Source organism: Corvus brachyrhynchos, unplaced genomic scaffold, assembly GCF_000691975.1.
Source record: "Corvus brachyrhynchos isolate BGI_N302 unplaced genomic scaffold, ASM69197v1 scaffold542, whole genome shotgun sequence".
In the NCBI taxonomy this organism is placed as follows: Eukaryota; Metazoa; Chordata; class Aves; order Passeriformes; family Corvidae; genus Corvus; species Corvus brachyrhynchos.
Window position 1 is genome coordinate 10698 of NW_008236766.1, and position 18706 is coordinate 29403.

At 39.6% G+C, this 18706-nt stretch overlaps 1 long non-coding RNA gene across 1 annotated transcript in view; it reads right to left on the reverse strand.

The window, feature by feature from the left end:
- Nucleotides 1-2221: 2221 nt before the first annotated feature.
- LOC108444952 overlaps nt 2222-18706 on the reverse strand; it is a 40837-nt gene continuing 24352 nt past the window's right edge. Inside the window, exon 3 of the long non-coding RNA XR_001859672.1 lies at nt 2222-2319. This is a non-coding gene — a long non-coding RNA (uncharacterized LOC108444952). The remainder of the gene's footprint in view (nt 2320-18706) is intronic.

Here is an 18706-nt window from a genome sequence, read left to right on the forward strand (position 1 = left end):
CAACTCATGCAGCACAGAGACTTGGTTTAAGGCCCCAGTTTTAAAATCCTTATACAGCCAAGATAACTGTTGACCCCAATGACCACTGTGGAAACACTTGGAATCTGCATGTTTATGATACACTTTTCCTATGGAGACAGATATTCTTGCTTAGGGACCTGCCTGTTTTTACTTCTGAAAGATCATGACCTCAGCATGAACCAAGACATGGCTGTGGTCCTACACAGGATTAACCTCAGCTGGATTTGAGGTACCTTCTCCCTGTGACAGGACACAAGAAGTTAATTCAAGCCCCTCTCACCAAAAGCAGGAACTGGAATCCTGAGACTGTCATACATCCTAGCCTTGGATACAGGAATAATAAAAACAATAAGATTTGAATCTTGTTATTTTGAAAATTCCCTTAATCGTTTTAAATTCCCTACAGGAGCCATATCACTCCTTTCTCTAACCCAAAGAAACTACTTAATCTCATAAAAATTCCATTTCTTTGGAAAAGCTGTTTAGTGGGATTTGTTGGTTATTTTAGTAATCAAGAAAAGCATTTTGTACAGCTCCTGAACTTTATCTAGTCCATACTGTGCTCTTTCTGCTGAATTCTTAAGTTAAAAACACCTTTTCTTCTTTTCAGTTCCAGCCTTCTCTGTACCTTCACCTTTCTGACAACTAACATCTTCAGTCTGCCCATTTCTTACAGGGGCTTTACCTGAAACAACCCTCATCTTTAGGAAAAAGGATTCTTTTTCAAAATAGAAATTTTAAAAAAAAATAGGAGCTTTATATTTTATTGTGGTTGAGGGAGAGTATTTATTTATTTACTTTTAAATTTCACTATAGAGAATTTCCCTGCTGAGTCAAGCGCTTTGTCAAAACATAATGCTTGCTATATGGGACTTTTCCAAGTCACTTCTTGTGCTAAGTTACAGTGGAGTCCTTGTAGGGTGGTTTTGTTCACATAACATGGCAGAGCTTTGCTTCCCCAAACGCTGCACGCCTGTGAATTGCAGGCACTTTCCTTTTCTAGAAGTCACCAGCCTACGAAATTCAGTGCTTTTCTGTTCCGTGCTGCTGTTACCTCTAAGTGCATTATTCCTACTCCACATTTCCAATTGCTAGCATGGAGAGACTCATGGTTATTTCCCCATTTATGTACTGGTAAACAAATCTTGCCATCATCAGCACGGATCAGCCTTTGGCCACCCACAGGACCTGTTCCCTTGGCTCTCTTTCCAGCTGGTTTTCTACAACTATAAGTCTTAACTAACCCATCGTTCTTGGCATACCTCTATATAGTGTTTATTCCAGAAGAGAATGCATTTATATGGTCTTACTCTGTGAGTTTAATGGCATTATCAGAGTGTCTGCTGGAAGACCAAGGTAAGGAAAGGTAGAGAAATATCAAATTATTAATGAAGAAAAGCATCATATTTTGAGGTTGTATGTCAGCAACCAGTTAATTACAATAAAGAATTGCAGTCTGACCTGAAGAAAGAAGACTAGGGAAAAGACTGAAATGTAAATCCATTTTATTTCTGATTTTATTCCTGCATTCAGCAGGCCTCACCCTCTTTCCTCCTCCTCCTCCTCCTAAACAAAACAAAACAAACCCAGTTGTGCCACATAATGACTGCAGGTTATTGTATTCTTTTTCTTTTCATGGCACCTCTGTTATGCTATAAGCAAAACTACACTACACAGAGCCAGCTACTAGATGGCAACCAACAGATTTTTTTAAAATCTGTTGATTAGCAGAGTCACCAGTGTCTCCACTCCCAACAAGGCACCACAGACTGGAGAATTTATATCATAACCTTCATATCATTACCATACCTACACCAGAACAAAGTCAACTACACTAAATAATTTACATTTGTAACTTTCAGCAGTCTTCCCAGAGCGCAGAGGGTTCCAGTCATTTCCATCATGACTAAGAACCAGTCCAGTCACTGTGGTCACATTTCCACTGCAAACATGGTCATCCATTTAAAACGATGGCTGCAGAAACACTGCTATGATTTACCAGACTCCAAGTATACAAATTTGCAAATGCTTCAAGAAATTTATCTCAAATTTCCGTATTCATTCTCCAGATTCTGTAGGAATATTACCTAATACTGAGTTTAAAAGTGAGCTTTTAAGAATCTTCAGAGCCTCAAAGGAAAGTGCAGCTGCAGCCTCAGAAGCATTTAATCACTCAAATCTGGATAATAGAGTGCACCACTTACCGCTGAACTGGTAAGGAAAGGGAATCTAAGTGGTCCTCACCCTTAAAAGCCATATTTATCCAGTTCTTATGTGTACTTCTCCATAGGCTGGAATCTAGAAAAAAAAAAACCAGTCATTTAGTAAACCTAGGGAAACTCAGGCATCTTCAGCCCAGGCTGGCGTGGCATTGTCTTGCTCTTCTGTGGAGAGAACTCATTAAAACAATTAAAAAGGCTCCTTTTCCACAGGTACCCCACAACTCCAGCAGATAACCAAGGCCATTAATTACATTTCACAGCATAAACAGTGTAGGGTTTGCATATGCTGGAAGATCCTGGACTACTGAACAAGTCAGAACCATCTGGGTTTAGCATTTCTGAGTTAATATTGGGGTATTACTTAGCCTCATTTATTTTGTAATAACTCTAATGCTAGAGAAAATGTATTATTATAATAATTCTTCATGTTATTGTGAGAAAGATTGCAAGTGAGGTCCCTTCCAACCTTACTTATTCTGTGATATGATTTCAGGATTGGTAAGTACTACATTTACAGAAAGGTCCTTGATGTCTAAGTTACCGAAGTATTTGACCGTTCCGTGCTAAACAATTTCCTTTTATATCCATTTTAAATGCTGCACACATCTTTCTCCTCTAATGTTTTTCCTTAATTCCTAGTGACCAAGAGATGTATCCAAACATTATTGTACTAGAGAGAGACAAGAGAGGAGAAGAAAGACACCTCATTTTCACAAAAGGAAGGGGTGCTCTTCTTTTAATTAACCTCACCTTATATTACGCCATTACCTACTATAGGTCAGTCTGGTATATTCACATCAAAAATCATAGAGGATTTATTCTACCAAAAAAGGTGAAGTCCTTTGCACTCACACACAAGGCTAGAAGAAAACTAAGGCAAAATACTTGAAGGAAAAGATTAATCCATGACTCAGGAAGAACAAGGAGGAAATGAATTTGTTTGGACAAGGAGACAGGAACAGTGGGAAAATTATGCTTTCTTAGATGTGAAGAAAAAACTGGGTTCAATGGATCTCACTCCTAGAGAAAATACTTTACACAGGAAATTACTGTTGTTTGCATCACCAACTGAGGCAGAGTGTCTTTGATGTGGCTGCTTGTGAAATTCTGCTGTTTGGTTATTGGCTGCATTGTGCAAGCTGAGTCAGCCAGCATTCAAGATATTTGCCACCCCAAATTGCTCTTAATTGACACAGAGTGGTCCTCAGTGCCTTTCCTAGCAAACTGATCTCATTACTAATGCATGGCCTTGTTTTTTCCCCAAGATCTCACAAACATGCCCTGAGTACATAAAAGTATTACGACCAACGTAATGGGTTCGCATGTCCTGTCCACTGTTAGCACCAGATTGGTTTGGTGATGGTGTCACCCAGTGTTCCTCCCTACCCCCCAGGTTTTTCTGGAAATAACAAACTCAATATAATTCTTCTTTAGATGTATGGACTAAGAAGATTGAAATATAGGAAAAGAATCTGTTAAAAAACACGTTAAAAATAGTTTAATTGTTACTGAAATCTCTGGTTTAAAAAGATGGCAGATAGTTCATAGGCTTTGACTGAAGGTTCATATACCCAAGTATGAAAATATTAGTATGTATTCTTCTGCTCCTGTGACACACCAAGATCTGAAAAACAAGCTTATTTTGGGGGGCAGGGGGAATTTAAAACATTTAGTGTATGATATACCAATTTCACTAACAAATGGAATAAATCAGCTATCTTCATTTCCACTAGTAGAATTTGTCTTTTTTTAAAGGCATTTAAGATTACCAGATAAAAATAATCATATAATCACATTTACTGGAAAGAGACAAATATCATGATAATCACTGTCTTCATTTGGAGGAGACACCCTTAAAGCTGAATACATCTGCATAAAATCTTAATCTCCAAAATGAAGCTTCCCCTTCTAAATCTTATCATTTAAAGGACCCCAAAACCCACCATTTCAGCCTGCAGAAGTACAGATTTCATGGACACTAGCTATGTGTTTCTGCTCAGCATGAGACCTGGATTTACCTTCTCATGCTACCAACACTAAATCAAAGGCTTTGCTCTGGCAAGCTAAAGCTACTTCACCATTAGCTCAGCCTACTACCAATTTCTACACATACAAATCAAAGCACCTGCTTGTACTCCATTACTTGTGATCAGTGACATAATGTACACAGACAAATTAGGTTATTGCATGTCCTTGTTCCCCATAAATTAGAAACCTGACAAAAATGCAAGTTTTTATATGCTGTCTTCCCACAAAACACACTTTTATATTATGTCTGAGAGCCTTTAAAAACATTATCAACTCCTACTTAGAGGTTACTTATTCTTCAGGAACAATAACATAATGCCACAACAATATCTTAACCAAACTGTCTGGCTCGAGACTATGATTAGATATTAGCTCAAATCTTTAATCCCAAATTAATGTTGGCAATGTGAGGAAACGTTCTCCCCAGGGACCTGGCAGTCTGCCAGAGCATCCACTGCACCCCCAGGATCACAAGAGAGGTTGAAACACCAGTGAAATATGGTACAGGCTTCTGGTGCTTCTTGGAACAGCCCCTCTACCTGCTGGGCAATTACAACATCCCATGACAGATATTGTTCAGTTTCCAGTGTTCTCATTCCTCTTTCCAGGTAAGACCAAGACAACTGCACTTTCTAGTAAAGACTGGGAGAGAGCTGATGAGTCCTCCTATTTAGTCGATTCTGCTTTTTATTCGTGTCCACAGCACAGTGAGGAGCTCTAGTCAGCACTCCTAAAAGCCAAGTCCTCTACTCTAGCTGACTATGGAGATGTTACTCACACACTCACTCACTTTTATTAAGTATATACATAATAATAGGTAACATCAGTAGAGCTCTGTAAGAGAGTCTAATTTTTTTTTCCACTGGCTTCTATGACCAATGATTAGGCCCACAACTGGTCAGAGATGTCTAGGTAAATTTGTACAAAAAAACAAGACCAAAACCCCACTGCTTGTAGTTTGCAATACTGGTAATTTCGGTAGAAACCTGAGTGACACACTGCCATAATAAAATTGTATTCTTGGACTATTATGAGGCCTTTTATTTAACACCTTATATAGGGTTTTACATCTGCACATAGGTTTGTATCACAATGTAAAGGCTGACTTATCATTTGTTTGACTCCTTTGGTAGGTAGCAGTGGGTGCATGTGGAGTTACACGTATTTGAGGCAGCAGGCTCTGTGTCCTGCATTTTTCTCTTTGTCATGTCAACAGTGAATTAGGTTTTGAGATGTTATTTCCTCATGGAAGAGATGTAGATAAGCAGAGCACAAACCACATTTCAATCCCATCCAAGACAGTCAGCCAAAAGCTTTTTCAGAGAATGGGAGTTGAGAAGAGAATAATGCATCACACCTGAAAGAGCACGTAAGCATTGCTCTCAGAAATCAGCAACGTGTCACTAAAGGACGTGACTGTCATGGCCAGAAAAAACCCCAAAAACCACAAAAGTGGGAAGGGGAATCTTGCTCATAGACAGGCACCAGGCCTTGCCAGCAACTGACAGAGAACTAAAAACAGCTTAAAAAACTGTCCAACAGCCCACCTGTAAATTAAAGGAGAAGTCTCATCCCAACTTACACCAGGCTTGGCAGCACGGGGGAAACCTGTGCAACACCTCATTAGCAGAGTGGTGCAGCTGGCAGCTGTTATCCCACTCTTTCACATCAAACTCCTCCGGCCTTACAAGAACTCCCTGCTGGGAGCCTCCTGTTGGCACCAGCCTGTTTAGAGACAGAGCAGCTTCTACACTGCCAGATGGCTTTTTAGCACCCTGCAAAACCTGTTATTTCTGCTAGGAAAACAAACTGTATCTTGTAAAATCTCCCAGTTTAAATTTCTTCTCCATCATTCAGTGTGTTTAGCTTATATTTAACAAGCTAGAAATTAGGAGGGTTCTAGCATAAGGATTCTTTTCGGAATAACATCCATGCCCAAAAGTATCATGCTAACAAAGCATGTTTTTCAGGTGAACTCAGTGTGACTCATTTCCTTCTACTACTGATAGCCCTAAAGTTCTCTATCACAAAATGATATCCTTAATAAATAAGCCCTGAAACTTCACACAATTAAATTCAAATTTTTGAGCTCATTCATGTCACATATGTTCACCCTTGGAAAGGCTCAAATCAAAAGTCAAATCTGTGAACTTTCACCAGGCCCTTTCTAACCCCTAACATCATAATTTCAACACTAACCATATCTTAAAATAAGGTCAATTAAGAGCATCATTTCTCTTTCAGAAAGAGATAGAAATCCACACATCTAGCCTCTGATTATTAATAATCATCTGAATTAGAAGAGCATGTTACCTGTAAGCAATATTGTTAACCTGAGAATAAGAAGTTATTAGCTAGAAGTCATTTCAGACCAGATATCACTTGATTAATATGAACAGTTCCTGTCTGTACTAAAGTACAGTCTCTTTTCTGCCAAACAGTGCCTGCCCTTATTTTACAATTCTGGGAGTCTGGGAATCATTAGTTATTATTCTCCTATACGCAGAATAACTGTTAATGGAATGCCACAAATCAAATTTAGAGCAAAATTCTGACAGCATTTATGTGAGAGGTCAGAAAGTAAATACATACATTCTGTCCTTCAGCAACACATCCAGCCCATCAGAAGTTTTTCCACACCAACCCTTTAAGAACTCAAGATCCTGTGTCATTCTGCTTTATAAGAGGCTTATATAGACATGAATTAATTACAATAGTAAGAGCCAACTCAAAATTAAGCTGGGTGTCACAAATCTAAGAAACCATAAAACCAGGAGCAAAAATAATGAAGAGCCCTTCAAACGATGCATTAAAATGGGTTGTATCAGCATGGGATCATATACACAGATCTATGGACCACACTCCTAGAATGCAAAATTAAAACTAGGAGGGAGAGGTGGGAAAAGGCACTGCCTGTGGCATTCATTCATGGCAGCTGCTCTTGCAGAACCAATAATCAGAGAAAGTACTGCTGAACAGTTTATGCCTTACACTTCAAGTACAATCTGAAGCATAAATCCAGTTTCAGTCAAAGAGGGGTTTTATTTTTATTGCATGTTTCTTCCTCTTTTCTCTCTGCTTTCTGCAGAGAGAGGATCTCATTTTACATGAGTCTCTGTCTTTGAAAATATTCCTTTTATATATCATAGAACACTTTGTTTTGGAAGGAACCATAAAGATCATCTAGTTCCAACACCCTGGGTTTGAGTAAGGTTACCTTCCACTAGATCAGGTTGCCCAAATCCTCATCCAACAGGTCCTTCAATATATACACATATAAAAAACATACATAATTTTTTATTAGCATCTATTTAAATATTTTTTTGCATTCACTTATATTTTCATAATTGTAAAAACTATGTCTTATTATATATTCGTTATAAATTTCTATTACATTAAATATTTTTTAAGTATAAATTTTAATATATATGGAGGTTTGGAGAGTGTATGTATATATATGTATACACACACATATATCTAATGTAGTTTTTCATGCAAATTGGTTTGTGCTATTTCTTTTTCCTTCTGGATATTTCCCATTTTAGCCTTGTTTTACATATCTGTACCTTGGAAATATCCAGGGGGATGGAGAGGGAGAAGCAAATAAAAATCTACCTCAGTCAAATAGACCATCCTAAAAATTACAGACAAGGAACATTATTGTGTAGATCCTTCAGGGTGGAAGAAAAAAACCAAAGAAATCTGAAGCCAGTACCATTCCTCTGCTTACAGAGTTCAATTCCTTAATTCCTTTCCTGGTTTTAAAGCCCTCCTTGAACACAAAAAAAAAATTGTTTATGATCACCACAAGGCATAATCCTGCTTTGAAAGCTAGATCTATTGGATTGCTCCTTCCATATCTTTATTTTAGATAGTGGATCATATGAAATGCACTAAGTAGAATATATGCAATGCAACCAGAATTCTGATGGCATCGGGGGAAAAAACATAGACACATTTATCTAGGTAACCCAGCTTTCTCCAAGATTAGGAATGGAGATCAATAATCACATGAACTACAGTAAGTCCTTGTGCCAAGGCATGAGTTTTCTTACAATGCATCTTTAGCAAATTTTCCCATTTAGATACAAAATATCCAGAAAAATTGAGTTTCCATCATCATGGACTATATTATGAAAAGATTTAAAATAAGGAGATAAAGAATGGCACAACAGATTTGATGACGACTTTTCATCCATTCCCCCTCAAAATCATTTCAGGCAGCAGGCCACTGGAACAGCCACTTGGCATCTTTTGGGTTTTTTTAATCTTATCAAAGTCTTTAAAATCTCCCCTTCTGAAAGGAGCACACCAATTTCTATAGCTGGCAGTATTGTGGTCTGATTAGTGGTCACCTTTCTAGCAATTAGCATTTTAGTGGCAGTTTCACTGGAAAAGAATTTACTTTTGAGGTCCAGGAACTGAGTAATAAGTGTCAGGTTGGTGCACTCCAGAGCTATATTTTACCTTTTATTCGGTGCAGAATAATCACCATATAAAAATGTTTATTGGTTCTCAGAGCAGCAGCAATGCAAGCTGCTACCACATCATTCTGAGGGGTACAACTCCTAGGTTTTTACACTTCCCTTACTTTCAGACAGACAGCACAGGGCTTTCCTATTCCCTTAACCCAAAGAGCCAGTTCGACATCATCTGCACCGACACCAGTCTTGATTCAAACGTGCACAATAGGGACAACCCTGTTCCTGGTCACAGACTCTTTGGTTCAACTATAGTACTAGAGGAACAGATAAAACAGGCTTTCAGCACCTGGTTTGCAGACCAGCTCTCTTCACTGTGGGTTTCTCTCAGCCATGGCAGTGCCTGCACCTGTGGCCAGTGCATGGTATTAGGGCTTTCTTTTCCAAGATGCCCAGCTGCCACCAGGCTGAACAACTTCACTCCAGCCCCTCCTTTTTCTCCCCCACCCCCATCCCCAAGATTAGACACAAAGCAGCAATCAAGGGCATGCCAGCTGTAAATTCAGCACCTCAGCCATGGTTCTGAGAGCCTCCAGCTTCCCTGTGATGGGAGCCCCCAGCTGGGGCTGGCTCCCCCGCACATCCCCTGACACAGAATGGTGTGGGTTGGAAGGGACCTTAAAGATCATCTCGTCCCACCCCCCTGCCATAGGCAGGGACACCTTCCACTAGACCAGGTTGCTCACAGCCCCTTCCAACGTGGTCTTGATCACTTCCAGGGATGGAGCATCCACAACTCTGGGCAACCTCTTCCAGTGCCTCACCACACTCACAGTAAAGAATTTTTTCCCGATATTTAATCTGAACTTGTTCTCAGTTTAAAACCATTGTCTCTTCTCCTATTACTGTGTGCCTTTGTAGAAAGTTGATCTCCAGCTCTCTTTTAGGCCCCCTTCCAGTACTGGAAGGCTGCTCTAAGGCTCCCCAGAGCCTCCTCTTCTCCAGGCTGAACAGTCACAATTCTCTCAGCCTCTCCTAATAGGAAAGGTGTTCCACCTCTCTAATAGTCTTCATGGTCTTCCTCCGGATTCACTCCAGCAAGTCTGAATCCTTCCAGTGCTGGGGACCCCAGTGTGTTATTAGAGGTCAGAGGCTTGTGTTGACAATAAATTAACTCAAATTAGATTGCCCTGTTTTGGTCTCATTTACCCCTGACACCATAGCCAGGATTTCATCTTGCCTCCATGTAGAGAGATCAGAAATAAAAGGGCTGTTCTTTCAACCAGCCACTGTGTAGGGCACAAGGGAAAATAGGAGATTTTTGCACCTTAGATTGAACAAACATAGAAGTGCAGATTGTGCTGCTCAGAAGAAATGCCTACAGATTATCACAATTTTCTGTTATTAATTAACATGACTCTTCCAAGCATAATTAAATTGGAGCTAAGATTCATTATTTCCCCTACAAACATGCAAAAATTCCAAAAGAATCTTAACCAGAAAAGAGATAAAGGAAAGTCCTTTCCCTGTTGAGGAATAAAGAAAAATAATTATGTGACTTACCCAAAGTTAAACATGATGCAAGTACAAACTGAAACAAAATATTCCAGTGTTCAATACAGTAAACAAGTACATAGAGAAGATAATGCTGTATTTAAGCACTTCAAAGGGAAAAGAATGGAGACCTACACAAATAACTCACTGCAAGGAAGAAATATTTGCACATCTGTGTACAAACCATTACCTGTAATGAAAGGATTTCATCTTAATAGCCATTCCTGTTAGTCAGACAGGAAGTTTAAAAGACATCTTTATTTACCTTGATATTCCTCAAAAAGAAAAAAAAAAATCTGACATTTTAACAGAGAAGAGCAAAACAATATTATTAATTCAGGTCATAGCCCACACTAGCCAAGGCTGTATTGGACTAGCATCAGAAGGCATTACATGGCAAACAGTGGTGGTATTTTCACAATATTTGCCAGTGGTGATTAAGTTTATCATTTTACAGAGTTAATATCAAATTGCTTTATTTTGGTCATAACTCTGAAAACCTTAAGATCAGCTTTAAACCAATACAGATATACACATATTTATCAAAAAGCTAGCTGTTCTTGGCCTTCTATGATTGTGTTATCTTTAGTCCTTAAACCACTTCCCTATTTGAATTGCTAATAAACTTACTACTTCTTTTAATAAACTTCAGCATAATTTTTCACCTTTCTACAACAAACTGGGGAAAAGGAAAACATGGACATCAGAGAGCCACTGAAAAGTTAAAAGGGAAGAAAGGAGAAGAGAGAGATCAATTAGTGCCTGCTAATAAGATAACTCAGCAGAATGCAAGAGCAGGTGATCAAATTGGGCAACAAGCATACAAGATGGACCAACACACCACAGAAAATGTAAAACACATGTGGTTGATCTATGTATTTTCAAAGATCCCAGCTTTCTTCATGCTCATTACAAGTTCTACCTTCAAGCCTGCCTTTTCAAGATAGACACAGCAAATCCAGTAGACAAACTTCCTGAAAGCTGGAAAAAAGTTTGGTAATTTCACAATATACTCTATTCACTAAAAAATAAGAATATTGAGCCTGCAGCAAAATTTGAGTATAGTTTCTGTTGCTTGCTTTTTCCTTTAATTAATTCCAATTAACACTTCCAGACAGCCTGTCAGTAAACTATGCTGCCTAGTCATTATAATTCTACACAGAGAACAAGTAATAAAGAAGCAGTGGGCTTTTTTCTGTTTGTAAGGAGAAAATACTTCGTTTATAATTTTGAACCACTGCCAAAGAGTATCCAATCACCAGACATTTTCTTCTTCCTCTGCCCTTCGCACAAAAAATGTGGAGGAGCCAAAAAGCTGTAACAACATCACAGACACAGAATCCTCAGCAGGGCTAGAGGCAAAACTGCTCTGCAGGATTATTCCCATATTCAGTGTCTCAGGGGTGGGTGTAACATGAGCAGAGCACATCCGGAAACTCCAAGCAAACCTAAAGGCTCGGGGGGACTTTCCAGCCTGCTCATATTACTTTTGCACCAGAGATCAAGTTGGGTGTGGGAGCAGAAAGTGCAAATCCTACTTCAAGTCAACGAGCTGCACTCAGTCTGTGCAGTCTGAGCACTCCTGAGTCTCTGGCTGCAGAGCTATGGAAGGCGAAACAAAGGAAGTTTAGGTGGTATTATCTGATGGAATGGCAGCTTTTGTTAGGGCCACAGAATATCCTGAGTTGGAAGGGACCCCAAGGATTATCAAAGTCCAACTCTTGGCCCTCCACAGGACAATCCCCAAGAGTCACACCATGTGCCAAGAGTATTGTCCAAATTTTTCTTGAACTCTGGCAGGTTTGGTTCTGCAACTACTTCCCTGTGGAGCCTGTTCCAGTGCCCAACCACCCTGGGTGAAGAACCTTTTCCTGATATCCAATCTAAATCTCCCCTAACACAACTTCAGGCCATTCCCTTGCATCCTGCCAGTGGTCACCAGAGAGGAGATCAGTGCCTGTCCCTCCTCTTCCCCTCATGAGGAAGCTGTAGCCTATGATGACGTCTACAGAATCATTGAATATGATGAATTGCAAGGGACCATCAGGATCATCAAGTCCAACTTTTGGCCCTGCACAGGGTCAGCTTTCTTTGGAACTTTTTGAGTTTGGGGGTTTTTTTGTTAATGTTGTTCCTGGTTTTGGTTTTTTTAATCTTTCCCCCCTACTCAATTTACAGGCTGAAATTTTAGTATGGAAGGGCCAAGGCAGAGAGCACAGGCAAAATAATAAGGAAAAATATAAGGAGAGGAGTACTGTTTGGTGGGAAACAAAGTTTGGATGTTGATAAGTGCGTGAACAACTATGCCACACCTGAAAATATTGTAGCTCAGTAGGGACCTGTACAGTTTCAATTAAAAAGTACTATGTGTCACAGTATTTTTAATTACTATACCTCCAAATTCGGCAGGCATACAAGTCACAGCCTGTATCTTCTTTTGCACTGGTAAGTCCCAGATATGCAGCAAACTACAGGAGTCCAACTACTTCACATCTATCAGCTGATGTTCAGTAACCCATTATGCAAGGAACTGGCACACAAGTTCTGAGTACACAATGAACTGCTACACAGTCTGTTCCAGGATGGCTACATTGTTTGTTCTCACGATTTTCTAAAAATTGATATGGAAAGAAAAGAAAAATTATCTTTTAACCTATACAAGTCTCCTTGCAGAACAGGGCTAGTGTTTTGATAAATATTTCCCATCATTATCATGAGGTTGTAACAGTTTGTGATGGCACAAGTAGAGAGACATACATCAGAATTAGTTGGAAGAAAAGGTCCCAGCGCCAAGATTTTGCTATTAGAAGCCAAATTCAGTGAATTTCTAATCATTAGGCTTAGGAGCGTTCACATTCCAGAGTTTATTTTTCCTCCCTATAGAAAAAAACCCCATAATTTTAGGTTGAGCTTTGCAGTTATTTATGACTATGCCATAGAACTTTGTTTCCCTGCAAATCAAAGAGAGACACGCTAGACCCACATTTGGAAAGTAGTCTGTTCACTCATTTCCAATGCAGGTATCTGCACTATTAACCAGACATGTGAGACTGGTAAGAATAAAGAAGTGAGTATCTGCACTATTAACCCTCCAGACATGTGAGACTGGTAAGAATAAAGAAGTGTAGAAGTTCTCCATGAACTTCAATTTCCAGAAATTTGTCATTGACCCTTTCAGTTGCAAATGCACCAAAGCTTGGAAGTCACACTGCTGATCCACTGCCCCGAAGATTTCCAGAAATTTGGCATTGACCCTTTCAGTTGCAAATGCACCAAAACTTGGAAGTCACACTGCTGATCCACTGCCCCGAAAATTTCAGTCTTCCAACCTGTTTCTGTTGTTACCTGTGATATGTGGGCTGTGGAGCAGCCCATCTCCCATTTGCAAGAGCAGCTGAGAAAACTCAAAGTCTCTCCAGAGAGCTCATTTCACTATGACAATACCAGCATTTTCCATCTACCACTTCTAGAGATAGTTCCATGATCAAGAGTTTCCTTCATCTCCATTTTCCACGATCAGCCTCAGAAAGCTCTGCCAATCTTGAAACACGCATCCATTTCCCAATATTTCCAGTGTACCCTTAGGCAATAATTGGCCTCAGCAAGAAAACAGACACATTCCTAACCCCTCAGGGTGACAGAGTGTACATTCCACCTGCAAATGTGGCTGTCATTATTTTCAGCGTGCCTAAGTTTAGAGATGCTATCAACAATCCAGTGCTTACATCAGCTGGATCCAAGGAACCGCCTGTGCCAATTACATTATACCAGGAAATATCTGAGGGTCAACCATGTCAAATACCTTGCTAGGTATTGCCAATGCCTACCCACTGAAGTGCCAGTGCCTTGGCATCCAACTGGAAGGATCTGCCACCTGAGCAGTCAGGCACAGTCTGCCCCCAAAAGCAGGACAGAATGCACACAGAACTTTTTTTTTAGATTCATGTTATCTGGACAAGACTCAGAGCAGAGGTTTCAGGGAAATAGCCCTCTCTCAGTCAGTGCTCAGGTGAAAGAACAGGATCCTGAAGCCACATATCATCGATACTAATTACCACAACTTGAATGTCACATAGGTAATTTGAAGCTCATGTGCATGGCCCAGCTTTTCTACCTACTGTCAGTACAGACCTCAGTGAGAAAACTGTCCCCAAAAGCACAATCAGCACTCATACAGCAGACCCAAAACCTGAAATATATTTATTTATTTAAAGATAGAGTGATCAGCAACATGTACATGCAAGGAAAACAGTGACATCCTTAAATTGAAGGAAAAAAATTTAAATTACTGCAGTGGTAAATGTAAATCAGTTCTGAGACCCAGCTACCTAAATGTCCATTAAGATATCAAAAAGCAGATTCTTCTTTTAATTTAATAGTCTTCTAAAAGAGAACCCAAGAAAATGTTAGGCATTACTCATGGTAGAACTACAGGACAGAGCTTTCGACTCATGACTCATCCAATAAAAGGGAAAGCAGTTCATAAGCAAATTCTGAAAAGTTTCAAAGCACAAGATGAATTTACCTTTAGAAAAAGGCATTTCAGTAAGATGGGGTAGAAAAAGAAATCAGTTACAGGAAACATAGGGCAGTGGTTACATCCAGGGAATGAAAATACAGAAATCACCCTGCTTTTCACAACAGGGTTTCTCACCATCCTCTCACAGCTACACAGAAACTTATTTAACCTCTCCATATTCTGAAGTGATAATGTTCCAAATTCCTCTACTCTCTTTAGTGCAATGACAGATTATGTCTGCAAAGGTGGGGGCTGAAGGTGCCTTTTTACATCCCTTGAACCTCAACTTGATTTTAAAGCATCATCCCAAATCTAATTCCAGGAATTGAAGACCTCATACATGTGAGCGTGAAATGCGTAAGGCACAAAAATAGACTTTGGTAAAAATGTGAAATGGTTGAATCCTGACAGGAGGTAACTTAAGAGGGGAATCCAGAAGGGAGTAAACATGGAAAAATAAATCAGGAAGTTTAACATCCTAGAGCCCCTAAAAAATTAGAAGAAGAAAACAGCAAAGTCAAAATTCAGACAGGCAATGCTTTTTTGTAGCACATGTATCACTACTCCCGTAAAGTCACTGACTCGGAAAATCACACAGCCACAGAATCATTGAGGTTGAAGGGACCTCAGCTTCAAAAGGGAAATTCTTATGGATAATACAAACTACCAAAGTTAAAGTTATTTACAATAATTTTTAAATTGTCATACCTCAAGACAATTGCTGCTTGTATTACATCCTCCTCTTAGGATGTCCTTTAAAGTTTGGCTTCTGATTGAAGACTTTTAAAGACCAACCTTTTCCAGGATAACAGAAAACTGAATGCAAGAAGTAGATAGGGTCAGGAGAAGTCAATAAGAGGAACAAATTCATTTAAGTTCCCAACAGCCCTGCCACTGACTTGAGCAGTAAAAGAACCCAAAAACTTATTGTACATTTAGGAGTTAAGATAGACTGGGACCTTTCTAAAATTACATGTACAAAATACCAGCTTCTGCAAATAATTATCAGGTCATATACCCATAAAAGTCAAGAAAATATATTTTATTACCTGCTCATCTTACTTATTCACACAGTGGAGCCAATATTAGTCAGCACAAGTAGCTGCTTGCAAGCAGGAAGGCTTCAATCATTAAGGAAGGGATGTAATTAAAATGAGGGAAATCCAAAACACAGTTATACCTACCAATCATGTCATCTAAATTGTACTATTTTATTCATTAAAAATAAAGCTTTGAAACAAAGATGCCATATTTATGCAAGTTCTTGATTATCTTTCTTCCGAGGGAGCATGTAATTTACAAGAAAGAGTACTTAAAGCTTTAAGTGCCTCTGACTTAATTCAGCATTGCTGTATTGATGGTCCCATTTAGATGATTCCATTTTAGGCCCCTCTAACGCATTAAAGGCATGACTTACTCACATCCATTTGGCTAATGATCCCCTACTGCTCTAAAGTAAATGACAGCTATTTACAGTAAATTATTCAATTAGATAGAGGGAAGTGCAGTATTCATTTTATATTGTTTGACATGGCAAAACAGAAGTGTGCAAGAAGGCAGGTAGGGCATTTTAATCTTCCAGAATCAATTGTTTAATCCGCAGCAGGAGAATAAATACACTCCACAATATTCGTCAGCATCAGATTTTTATTGTAAACATTCTAAGAGAGACTGAAGTGTTGCAACTCCAGTTAATATAATTCTGTCCACTTCAAAAGTAAGTCATCATACTATGCAAGGAATACCAGCATCTTATAGGACTGCTTTATTTTAGGCACAATTTCAAGGAGCACACAAAGTGACCATATGCTAGCAGGAGACCAAATTTCCATTTAAATAAAAGAAATAGGCATGAGCAATTCTGAATCCCATTTGTCTGTAATGGGATTTACACTACTAAGTGACTACCTCACTCTCCAAAACAAGGACTCAATGTCCCAAGACATTTGAAGAGTGGGGTATTTTTAATTTATGAAATCCCAGGACAGGACAGCTCATCTACTCTCACAAATTAAGAGGGGGATTCAGAAGGATAATCAAATAAAGAACAAGTTGGGGCTAAAACAGAGCCCAGAAAAGGGGGGACTGATTGCGCTGCAATAACTCAGAACTATAATTTGAGGATTTTTTCACACATTCATCTATTCTTCTCCAGGAGTTGAAGGGGGGGTGTGAGTACATACACATTACAATCACCACTACACCTGGAGAAAAAAAAAAAGTTGTGACCTTGTTGTCCCCTGTCAAACCTTTGACATATAAAAGAGAAAATAAAGCAGTGCTTCTCATTATTATAGGCAGGACCATGAAGTCCAAGGTGCAGGACAGGCCACCATGTGTGCTGGGCCTGCCAGTGACCATGCTTGTGCAGCTCTCAGGCCTCCCATCGTTTATCAGAGGCAAAGAAGGAAGAGGCAATTTGTCTAAGCCCTCGTGGCTAGCCCTAATTTTGGAGAATTTCTCTTATCCACAAGCCCAGAAGGCCTCAGAACAAGTGCCGAGCACCCCAAATAGAAGAACATTTTCCTCTGGCTAACCTGCCAACACATTTAATTTTCTACAGGCAGAGGGCCAAGTTCAGCAAGCACAGCTCCTGCTAAGCTTAATGGGAGCTGCAGTTGCCTGTGCCAGCCAGTGAAGGTTTGCTGGGGGACTGCAAGGAGCACGCTACAGAAAACACAACTGCTGCCAGTATCTCTATTCAGAGGCAGCATTTCAATGGACTACTCTTTTTTTTCCCCCGATTTTATTCAATTCTTCTAAAGCAGCTGGCACAATGAAACCCTTCCTACTCTTAGCATGTATTAACTCACTTCCATGAGCAAGGAGTCCAGGCTGGCTGCTTGCAGTGATGAATTTAGTCCAGAGACCAGCTTACCATATCTAGGCTGTTATAAATTTTACAGTTATTTGGTGCCTTATAGCCAACAATGCTGGCCAGATTATTCAAAAGGCCTCCTACACATAACTCCTGAATTCCTAGGAAAGGCCTGCACATCCTATTTTCTGCAAATCAATTCTTATTGCTCATTTTCCTACCTGCCTTCATCCTCTTATGAATTACTACGTTGTAGATTCTAGCTCTACCAGAACCAAACACATTAAGAACATTTTAGTCAAGGTTCTCGATGGATCTAAGCTATGCCAATTTTTACTAGGCAAAGATTGCTCCATTATTACTTGCAGAAAATCCCCTCCCCTTTAAATACTTTTCAGATGCTATGGCAATACAAGAGTAATAACAGTTCTAGACCTTAATAAGCAACACTCTGGTCTTTCAGTCCCTGGTGGCTACCGCTGCTCAACCTACAGCCCTTCATACAATGTCTTCCTTGTTCACCCTCCTGCTCTCAGACTAAACATATCTGCTGACATTCCCTCTGGTGCACAAGGAAGTGGCTTGGACTGAAATCCTTTAAACCTGTGATGACCCTCTGAAACATTCCACAGTTAATTTCCACTGAAAAATCACCTGCCTGAAAGGCACTGAAATAGACTGCAAGCCAATCCTTCATCTAGTAGTTAAGAAGAGTGAAAACACTTTGTGTGGCACTTAAAATCACACAGGAAAGTGAAATTATCAAAAGGAAATCTAAAAAATCACAGATGACAAAATGCAAGGACAACATGAACCTGGATCCACATTTTTAATGCCTTAATTCACCAGAATAGACTTCTCTACACCAAATAGAGAACATTTATATTTTTCTAGTTCCAAAATCCCCCCACACAACCAAACAGGAAAGCTCAGAGGAACGGAGACATTCAAGGTACATTGCCAGTAAAATTGCTACACATCAAAACACCACCAAGCAGTACTGAGTGTTCAAAATTTCCGCTAAGCTGCTCAGATTTTGAGCAGTTGCTCAGAATATGCTGCTTGGAGTAGCAAAAATTAGAAGACACTGAAGTGGAGGAGGCAGGGGGAGCCCATGTTGCAG